This window comes from Lepisosteus oculatus, chromosome 14 (assembly GCF_040954835.1).
Source record: "Lepisosteus oculatus isolate fLepOcu1 chromosome 14, fLepOcu1.hap2, whole genome shotgun sequence".
Classification (NCBI taxonomy): domain Eukaryota; kingdom Metazoa; phylum Chordata; class Actinopteri; order Semionotiformes; family Lepisosteidae; genus Lepisosteus; species Lepisosteus oculatus.
The window spans coordinates 32,078,798-32,089,303 of record NC_090709.1 but is presented as its reverse complement, the minus strand read 5'-3'; the positions used below and the strand labels follow the sequence as shown (position 1 = coordinate 32,089,303).

The window sequence follows — 10,506 nt, the reverse complement described above, 5'->3', positions numbered from 1 at the left end:
TGACATGGCCTTCACCTGTTATCCCCCCAAGCTCTGGAACTCTCTCCCTAAGGATATCGGAGAGTCACCTTCTCTAAACTCCAAATCCAGACTCAAAAACTTTTTCTTCAGAAAAGCCTTTATTTAACTGTTCTGTACCCCTCTGCTCCTACTGTACTTAGTACCACTGTCTACTGTCTCCTCTAACTGTGTATTCTCATCGTGCTAATTTTGTGTATTTTTTGTTGTTGGCATTCTGTAAAATGCTTTGAGAAGCCACTTCTTTATAGGTATAAAACTATAAAATAAAGTTTATTCTTATAAAGGTCGTGTCTTCTTGTCCTTTGTTTACAGGCTCAGAGGCCAGTGTTCTCTCCGATGCTGGGGAAAGGGCTCTTCTTGAACAGCAGCACAGGAAGGAGGACTGGAGCTCCAGTCTGATGCAGGAGACAGGGCTCACTGCCGCAGAAGGGAAAGAGGCACTTAGTGAGCAGCACACAGACAGCAGACAGAGTGTCAAGGATCTGGACTCTGTGCCCATGATGAAGACAGAGCCTGAGAGTGAGCCACCTGGGCTCTTAGTATGTGATGATTTTACAGAGAAGATGAATAATCTGGACACAATCAATATTACACAAAGTTGTAATGAACTTGGCTGCGTCTCTGTACAAGAGCACAGTAAAAAACTGGATGTTTTATATCTTACAGAGCAGGATATGGATCCCAAGTTGATTGACCCTGCAGAGAAGCAGACTGATGTGTCTGGTAAAGAGAAAAGTACTGAGTCACAGCACACTGAGAAGAGTCAGTACAGGGAGGAGCAACAGCAGCTCCTACAGGGCTTGATAAGAATTAGGCCTTGTTCTGTTCAAGTGGAGAGACTGTCATTGCACAGTCTAAAACAATCATATGATCCCTTAGATTCTGTTGAGTTTACACACAGGTTTAATAATCTGGTTACTGAGAAAATTGTTGAAAGTTTTAATGAATGGGAGAGGATGTCTGTTCTTGGGCAAAGAGAGAAACAGCTGAATGAACTGGACGGCTTAAGTGTCAGAGAGCTGGAGAAGGAGCCCCAGATGATTCACACTGCTGAGCAGCACACTGAAGGTCACGGTGGAGAAAACACAGCTCTGTTTCAGCACACAGAGCAAGGCCATTCCATGGAGCATTTGCAGAATAAGAGACTCCAGCACGATCAGAGGATGAGGAAGAATCACTCAAGGCCTTGCTCAGATGGAGTGGACAAACTGCCATTATGGCACGGGGAGGAGCAGCTTTTCTGTCAGTCTAGCATTTCAAAACCCTACCAGCACCTTCACACAGCAGAGAGACCTTTCAGCTGCAGTCATTGTGGGAAGAGTTTTAGTAAGTCAAGTAACTTAATAGACCACCAGCGCATTCACACAGGAGAGAGACCTTTCAGCTGCAGTCAGTGTGGGAAGAGTTTTAGTCAGGCAAGTCACTTAAAAAGGCATCACCCCATTCACACAGGCGAGAGACCATTCAGCTGCAGTCAGTGTGGGAAGAGTTTTAGTCAATCAAGTAACTTAAAAACCCACCAGCGCATTCACATAGGAGAGAGACTGTTCAGCTGCAGTCAGTGTGGGAAGAGTTTTAGTCAGTCAAGTAACTTAATAGACCACCAGTGCAGTCACACAGGAGAGAGACCATTCAGCTGCAGTCAGTGTGGGAAGAGTTTTAGTCAATCAAATAACTTAAAAACCCACCAGCGCATTCACACGGCAGAGAGACCGTTCACCTGCAGTCAGTGTGGGAAGAGTTTTAGTCAGTCAAGTAACTTAAAAACCCACCAGCGCATTCACACAGGAGAGAGACTGTTCAGCTGCAGTCAGTGTGGGAAGAGTTTTAGTCAGTCAAGTACCTTAATAGCCCACCAGCGCATTCACACAGGAGAGAGACCATTCAGCTGCAGACAGTGTGGGAAGAGTTTTAGTCGGTCAGGTGGCTTAAAAACCCACCAGCACATTCACACAGGAGAGAGAACGTTCAGCTGCAGTCAGTTTGGGAAGAGTTTTGTCTGTCAAGTGACTTAAAAACCCACCAGCGCATTCACTCAGGAGAGAGACCGTTGTAGCGGCAAGGTTTATTAAAATACAGGAATTAAGTTTGCTGCTCCCTTGCCAGTCTCTCTCTCCCTCATCTCAAGTGGTGCTGGACACAGAGAGGCGATTCCATTTGGTTCACATTTAAGGTGTTTTTCTAGCTGACAGTGTGTTCTGATAAGGAACAACTCCCAAAGCTGAGACACGTGAATGGTCATCGCTGGTGCCTTGCTGTCTGGGAGATTCCAAGGGAGAGTCTCATCCCAAGTGGTTTACAACCCCAAGGTCAGAGTTCATGGTTACTCATCCTCACACGGGGCACCAATAACTGTAGGGGTTTGTGCATTTCCCGGGACAATTGTTAATTGTAGCAGTAAGTCACGAAATGATTCTTGAATGCCCAACGAACTTTCAACCAATGAGCGACCGTAGTTCCTCCAGGTACAACTCCAGCTCCTCCTGGACATCCTCAGACTCGGCTCAGACAGTCACGTAATGGCCAGTGTGTCCCAGTGCCAGGACTTTTCCTTGTTCTAAGAGTTGAGAATGGAGGTTGCCAGCGTGTAACCAAAGGATCCACCCGAGGTTAGCCCAGCCGCAAGCCTCGTGAACCCACCGCGAATGCTCACCTGATCAATGAGTGAACTACGGTTGGAACTGTGGACAGCTGAATATCAGTATTCAGGACTCGCGCTACATCGGGAACGAACCGGTCTTATTCCTGTCTAAAGAGTGTGACTTTTCTGTGTGCAAACTCTGCTAGTTTCAGCCAACACAGGTCTTCAGAGAGCATCAGCAGCGCACCTCAGCAGAAATCTCTCCCTCCTTCTCCTTCTCTCAAGTCGAACCAGCACTGCCTTGCACCAGGCCAGAGAGCACCGATTGGACACGGCAACAGCCTGCCACTGCTTCTTTGCATCCGCGGGAGATCTGAATCCCCATAGAGCGGATGAGTATTCAACTTTCTGCATTACAGCTCGAGAATTCAATTGTTACCTCAACCTGAGTTGATAGCAATTTAATTCCTATGAGTCATGTACTTGCTTTTGAGTATCTAATGTACAAGTTGTAACAAAGTTCATTTACAAAATGGTCTAAATGAATGATATATGGAATGTATGTCCCTCTTGGTTTGTAACTCTTCGTGATTGAATATATACCTTTTGTATACTGCTAACCCCCTCTATAAGATCTGTTATGTTTATGCACATTTTTTGTATTAATAAATGTATTGTTGTGTATTAGTATCTGCGTGTGTGCGTTGTTTGAGTTATCCTGCAAGGTTGATTCTAATAGCCATCAAAAGAATAAGTTTTGTGATTTGCTGCTATAATTAATAATTGTCCCAGTTAAGCACAAAACCCCTACATTTACTGGTGCCTCGTGAGAGGATGCCTATAGAGTGAAGAACAGGAATATGTAAGATGATTAATATACATTAATATACCCATCCACTCGATTCAGGGTTGTGGTGGAACTGGAACAATCCTGGCAAGCAGTGGGTGCAAAGCAGAGTATCGCCCATAATGTGACACCAGTCCACCTATAGCACCCAGGGGTGGTAAAGAACATGACAGTAAGAATACTAGTAAACCAAGCCAATGATTTAGTTTTGAAATTTATTCTGAAAATACACATTCACACCTGAAAAATATGTACAGATGCAGCCATTCAAAATGGGTGGGGCATTTCGCGGCATACCCCGGTGGGCGTGTCGCGGTATCACGCAGTATCACGCGGTTAATCGCGTCATTTGACGTCATGCCGGAAAGTATCCGGCGTCACCTTGTAAAACCTCCAGGGGGAGCTTAACCTCTCATGTACAGCATTTGAGCTTTTAATTTTAACCTGTGTATTACAGCATGTTAATCATCAGTCATTAAAATGTTGGTATATTTTATGAAAGCATGATTGCTCGGTTGGACAAAAGTACACAACCTACCTTTATCAGAAATATTTATGCATCAAAGCCTTTACCGAAGATATTACTAATAGTATTAATAATGAATGACTTTGGACAAGCTGTATACTCAAAGTATAATTTCTTTAGCACATTTGTACAAGCACTTGGAATCTGTCCAAGCCATACTTTGTCAGGCATTTTGTTTTACTTCAACGGGCATAAAAACTCCCTTGCTTTTAACAGGGCGTTTCATAATTTCTAACTACAAAAATGATTTAAAATGCGACACTTATCATTCAACTCTCTTCATGTGACTTCCCTTGTAGCCCACTGGTCTACGTGCCCGATTACCAACTCACGGGTTGTGTGTTTAAATCCAGCTGGTGCTGGACTTTTCTTTTAACAAACATTTCTTCGAAAAAATACAATAGCAATATTATGGACAATAAATTGACTTTTATATTTCAAAATATCACAACATGATCGATTCTAAGTCATTTTTGATAACAATGAATAGTCACCTTCTTCCCTTCTGACAACGGTCCCTGCTTCTGCTTCCTGCTTCTATTGTGTGTGTGTGTAATAGAGTACAATTTTATATAGAAATGGAGGCTGGACAGTATGCGTTACAATATAAACATTTATATTGATTTAAATCGTGTTTTGATTTAAATCACAAACGCGTGTTTAATTATATGTGTTTTTTTAATCATAATCAGGCTAATGCAACATAAATTGATACTGTATCTTTGTCTTCTAAGTATCTTAATAAACTTTCAGCATAGCTTTCTACCCGTTTAGATTTATTTTTCTTGGGATTTTGGGATCAAACGTGGAAGGATTAGATTGTAATCGTTTTTATTTTTCAAATACGTTTTAGAAAAGTGTAATCTATACCTGCCCAGACTGGACGCCTCCCTAAACCCCGCCTTTCACTCCTGTCCTGCTCTTCCCTGCGCACCCCAGCCGGGCGCTCTTCGGCCTCTGCCCGGGATGAATGTATATTTTGATATTTACACCCGGCGCAGCACCGAGGGATTTATAACTGCATTTATAACTTAGTTTTTAAAATTAGTCAAGCAATATGAAGCATCTCCTTTTACTTTTAAGTCCCTCAAATACATTGAGCACAGCTTTCTCACCACTTAAGATTACTTTTTGATACCATCCTTACACAAAGGAGAAACTTTCCGATGACATACAGTACAAGTGGAAAGATTACAGATTTTAATCGTCTTTAATTTTGTTACATTATACGTTTTAGGAACGTTTCATCTAAACAAACACCACAAAACTATTCTCGATTGTATTTCTGAATGTTATGTTACACCTACAGTAGTTCACTGCTTTAAATACATCGAAATAAGAAAGCTAGGTGTAGCACTTTAGATCTTTTTTTCTGAACCAGGGAAAATCTGATCATGTTTCTCTATAACAATAATGAAAAACTTTATTTTACATATCACCTTTAAAAGTGGCATCTCAAAGCAATACAGTAGATGGAAAAACAATTAAAGGTTAAACAGTAGAGGCTTGCCACACCCGGACTGTTAAACCAACGCATTAGCACGTCAAAGCCCATTGAGGACCCGGGAGCAATAGTTGTTTTGTCCCTTGATTTACTGATCTGCATTAATTATGGAAATCGAGTTCCTGCTCTTTGCAGACGACCTGGTCCCGCTGTTGCCCACAGAACAGAGGCTGCGCCAGAACCTGGCACTGCTGGAGCAGCACTGTCAGACCTGGGCGCCGACAGTCAATCTGGACAAGACCAGAGTTATGGTTTTCCAGAAAAAAAGCCAGACCTCAGGGGAACAAGTACAAATTCACACTTAACAACACATTAACACCTAACAACGGGAGCAGGGATGAATTAGGCCAGTAACCCACTATTGTTAAACATACAGAAAAGAATATTAAAGTATTGAATATTAGTATTGGCTTTAGTATTAGCCATACAGAACATTAAAGTGCCCCTTTTCCATTCAGCGGGTGCCTGAGCCGCTGTGTCCTATCTTCTGACAGTCGCCGTTGTGAATGTCTGTAGAGTGTATCTTATTTTTAGTACTATATTTTTGTATTATATTCCCTATTAATCAAACTCTAAGAGTATTTATCGGCTTGTCCCCTCCTCCCGCCCCTCTCTGTGTACAGTAGAGCCTCCTGTCCAGCCAGCACATGTCCACAGACATTCACAACAGCGACATATCATAAAACGTTTGCTAATATAGTTAAATTATTCGTTGTTTTTCAGGAAGTTAAAAAAACACTTGAATTACTTATCTAGTCTCTCGAAATAAAGTTATTTTTCAAGCAATGCAACAAACGTCGGGCAATGTGTTTTTTTTTAATCCAACATTGACAGCCACATCTTAAATCTTGTCAGTCAGCTCTTTTTTCTCTATTTGAGAAATTGTGGCTTACACATCGCACGACTTTAAAAGCTAGAAAGACAGGTTTCGATTCACATTAGCTGGCGAGCCTTGTTAACAAAAAAACAGACAATACACAGGGAGGGGGAGGTCAAGCCAGAGAGAGAGTTTTTTACCCTCTGTCTAAAAACCCAAATAACCCGGGGCAGAGACTCTGGGGGGATCATTGTGTGGTACAGAGCAGAGCTCAGTCAATTCTTATGGAATGTGTTTTCTTTCTTCTTTTTTTCAGTATGGAATAAACCTGTTACTTGATTCATATGGATGCCCGGTTACATTATTGTATTTCTGAATGTTATGTTACACCTACAGTAGTTCACTGCTTTAGATACATCAAATTAAGACACCCAAATTAATAATGTAACATGCCACTGTTTGTTCATGAACAAAGTTATACTGAGATTTCCTTAGATACGCGATTAAAAAAAAAATAAAAAAAACTTGAATCCCCGGCGGAACACATTCCATAAGAATCAGCGCTTTTACAGTATATATCGCCTTTAAAGGTGGCCTCTCAAAATGCTTTACAGGATAAATACAACAAGAACAGCAACAACAACAATATTGTATTTCATTGCACTTTGAAAACCAAGTAATAACTTAACTATATGTGCAAACGTTCCATATGTTGCTGTTGTGAATGCCTGTGGAGTGTATCTTATTTGCCTTACGTCCTGGTTATCTCGCTCGCCCTCCCCCCCTCTCTCCCTCAATTCAATTCAATTCAATTCAAGGTGTTTTATTAGCATGACAGATGGGTACAATCAGTGTTGGGTATTTACTTTGCTTTGAGATTCCACTTTTAAAGGTGATATATAAAATTTTGACTAAAATAAATTGATATCTTTGTCTTCTAAGTATCTTAATAAACTTTCAGCATAGCTTTCTCCCCGTTTAGATTTATTTTTCTTAACTAGTATACTTTAGATCTTTTTTTCTGAACCGGGGAAAATCTGATCATGTTTCTCTATAACAACAATATAAAAACATTATTTTACGTATCACCTTTATGTGATATCACCTTAAGGATGTGCAAATAAATTTTAAATAGTCTTCTTTAGGTGTGAGGGTAGGAGTGGATCGCAGCAGGCATAATCAGCAAATTAGGAAAACAAAGAACTGGACAGGCGAGACGTTTATCCAGAGAGCGAGTGATCAGAAAAAGGAACAGCTGTTACACCCAGGTTTTACGCTCTCTCTCTGTTGAATGAATGAAAGCATTTTATTAAAAACGCGTTTGCGTTTGTCTGGGTATTTACTTTGTAATCTGTGGTTTACATCTACTGTATTGTTTTGAGATGCCACTTTTAAAGGTGATATGTAAAATAAAGTTTTTTTATTATTGTTATAGAGAAACATGATCAGATTTTCCCTGGTTCAGAAAAAAGACGATTAAAATCTGTAATCTTTGCACTTGTATGTCATCGGAAAATACAATCAGTTTCTGCTTTGTGTAAGGATGGTGTCAAAAAGTAATCTAAGTGGTGAGAAAGCTGTGCTCCTCAAAGCGCTTTACAGGATAAAAACAATAACAACAATAGTGGCTGGGCAAACAAATTTTTTTTATAGAAATACAAAATGAGATACTGTATAATGATGTGCATGAACAAAGTTATACTGCTTTTAGATACGTGATTAAAAAAAAAATTTTTGAATCCCCGGCGGAACACATTCCATAAGAATCAGTGCTTTTATACAGTATATCGCCTTTAAACACATATATTTAAACACACGTTTACGATTTAAATCAAAACGCGATTCAAATCAATATAAATGTTTATTTTGTAACACATAGGTGACTATTCATTGTTATTAAAAAGACTTAAATTCGATCATGTTATGATATTTCGAAATATACATTTGTTTGGTGCGAGTGAGGTTTTATTTAATCTCTGACCAAGGGAAACGTTTCATTTTTTCAAAGAAATGTTTGTTAAGAAATAGTCATAGTTCCACAGGATTCAATCACAGACCATGTGAAATGGAAGTCAGGAACCTAACCCACAGCGCCACCAGCACAGTCACATGCTGAGGGCTGAAAAAGCACTACAGAAACATTATCGACAGACAATGTACAGATTTGATAAAGCTATAAAATAATGTAATTAGGCACAGAAGAAGATTACAGCACAGTACAATAATAAATGCTGACCATGACTTTAGAAGCATAAATTACCTTATACTCAATTTAAACACAAGCTGTCTTTAGCCCTCTAAGCTGGTTCATACAGAAATGTGGATAGTTTCACAAGAATCAGACAAAGGTTTAAGCATCGCTTGTTCTAGATAAAACTGCAAAAAAAACAAACAACAACCCATAATGTACTTCTTTGCGGCTCTGTTTGCCCAAATCATATATTCACAACGTGAAATTAGAAAATAATATTACGTAACCAAAATCTGCAATATGGAAACAGAACCTGTGTAATTGTTGACAGATGATGTACTCGTAACATTTTTACAAGACGAACTACAACATTTAAAAAATGACTTGTATGTACTTGATACCGCTAATCAATCCACCGCACTGCATTAAAACAAAACGAAAACTAAAACGCCCTGGGCATACCGTTTCGCGCTTCTTATCAGTTGCTCAAAAGTAATTTGACCGTATGAAATGCATAATATAAACCTAGAAACATATACGTGAGCAGTATTTACATAGTATCATTGTCAAGACATACCTCTCAAATACTGTAAATCTAGTTAAACATATCTCAAGACCGATACTGTTCATAATGAAACCATGTTTCGTGTATGTTTTCTTTAAAGTACCGAGACCAGCCATATACTGTATGTTTATGTTCCAAAATTAATATCGTTTATGGCCTTCACACGTGTTGCAGTATGCTCCTATTCTTTTTATGCTCAGCTACTAAGATTTCCCTTCAGTGGTAAAATTCCATATGAATATTCAATACTACAACGGGCACAGTAAAGATGTTTACTGTAAATCTTTCTACAACAGACCAACGGACCACGAGTGAACCTGTCGGTCAACCAATCACGTACCGCGGTACCCCGCGTCATCTTGCGTCACGATGCATGACGCCGTAGCCAATTACCTCCGGTACGTGTCTGTACCGTGCACTTTGAATGGCTGCATCTGTATCTTTATTAGGGTTGGCCTTCTCTTTGTATAGTTTTGTGGCCTGCTTTGGATCATTCAGCCACCACACATATTCTCTTCGGGCTTCCACCCAGTTTGAGGGCAGGACCTCAACCTCAACCTCCCCCTCCTGCTCTATCCAAACAGCGCGTGTCCACATCACCTGAAACAGACACATTTTAATTTTGAGTCTTAATTCAGATTGTGGTGCTGATTACTACACTTGTGTTCGCTTATAATGATTATACTCAATGAAACACATAATTCAATAATAAACATTCTGCTTTATGTATACATTTGGTGTTAGATGGTATTCACTACAAGCAATTCCTCACAAACTTTAAAATTTAAACTTAACCATTAGAAAAGAGCAGACAGAAGCAAAGTTGCAACTACTTCATGGAACAGGATTATGTTCTATTCCATGTAGAAGAGGGAAAAGGACATAACCAGCACAATATGGGAGACACACTACTTTTCTGTGCAACAGAGAGGAATTTCTCCCTTGCATGCATATCCAGACTATTAACATATACAATATTAAGCAGTTTTGACTCACATGGTCCAGTGAAGAAGTTACAAGTCTGAGTCTCTCGTACAATATCACATAGAAGATTTCGGTCTGCTCTTTTCTCCTTCACAAATGCAAAGTCCTCAAATGCAAATGCAAATGCTTCGTGTCGGGGGGGAACCTCCATGGGTTGCCTACAACACCATTATTGGAGAAGTCTCCAGGGGTGGGCTGGGGCTGTCTGATGTCAGCCTGAAGCTGAAGAGGTTCCTTGACACGGATAATCATAGCGTCTGGAAGATCTGTATGGGGCGTCACCTCAAGACCTGTGGGGGCGTGGGGTGGAAGGCTCTTCTGATGAGTCCAGGGCTGGTGAAACATCTGCCCCCCTTTTACAGGGAAGTCTTGCAGGCATGGGGGAGTTCGTCTTGCAGCCTGTCTCCTACATGCTGAAGACGAGGGCCCAGCTGCTGTAGCAGCCTCTTTTCCTCAACCACCCTGATTGG

At 40.5% G+C, this 10,506-nt stretch overlaps 1 pseudogene; it reads left to right on the top strand.

Annotated features, from left to right (window-relative positions):
* Positions 1 to 419: 419 nt before the first annotated feature.
* LOC138242547 (zinc finger protein 180-like) lies at positions 420 to 3,286 on the top strand (annotated as a pseudogene).
* The last annotated feature ends 7,220 nt before the right edge of the window (positions 3,287 to 10,506 follow it).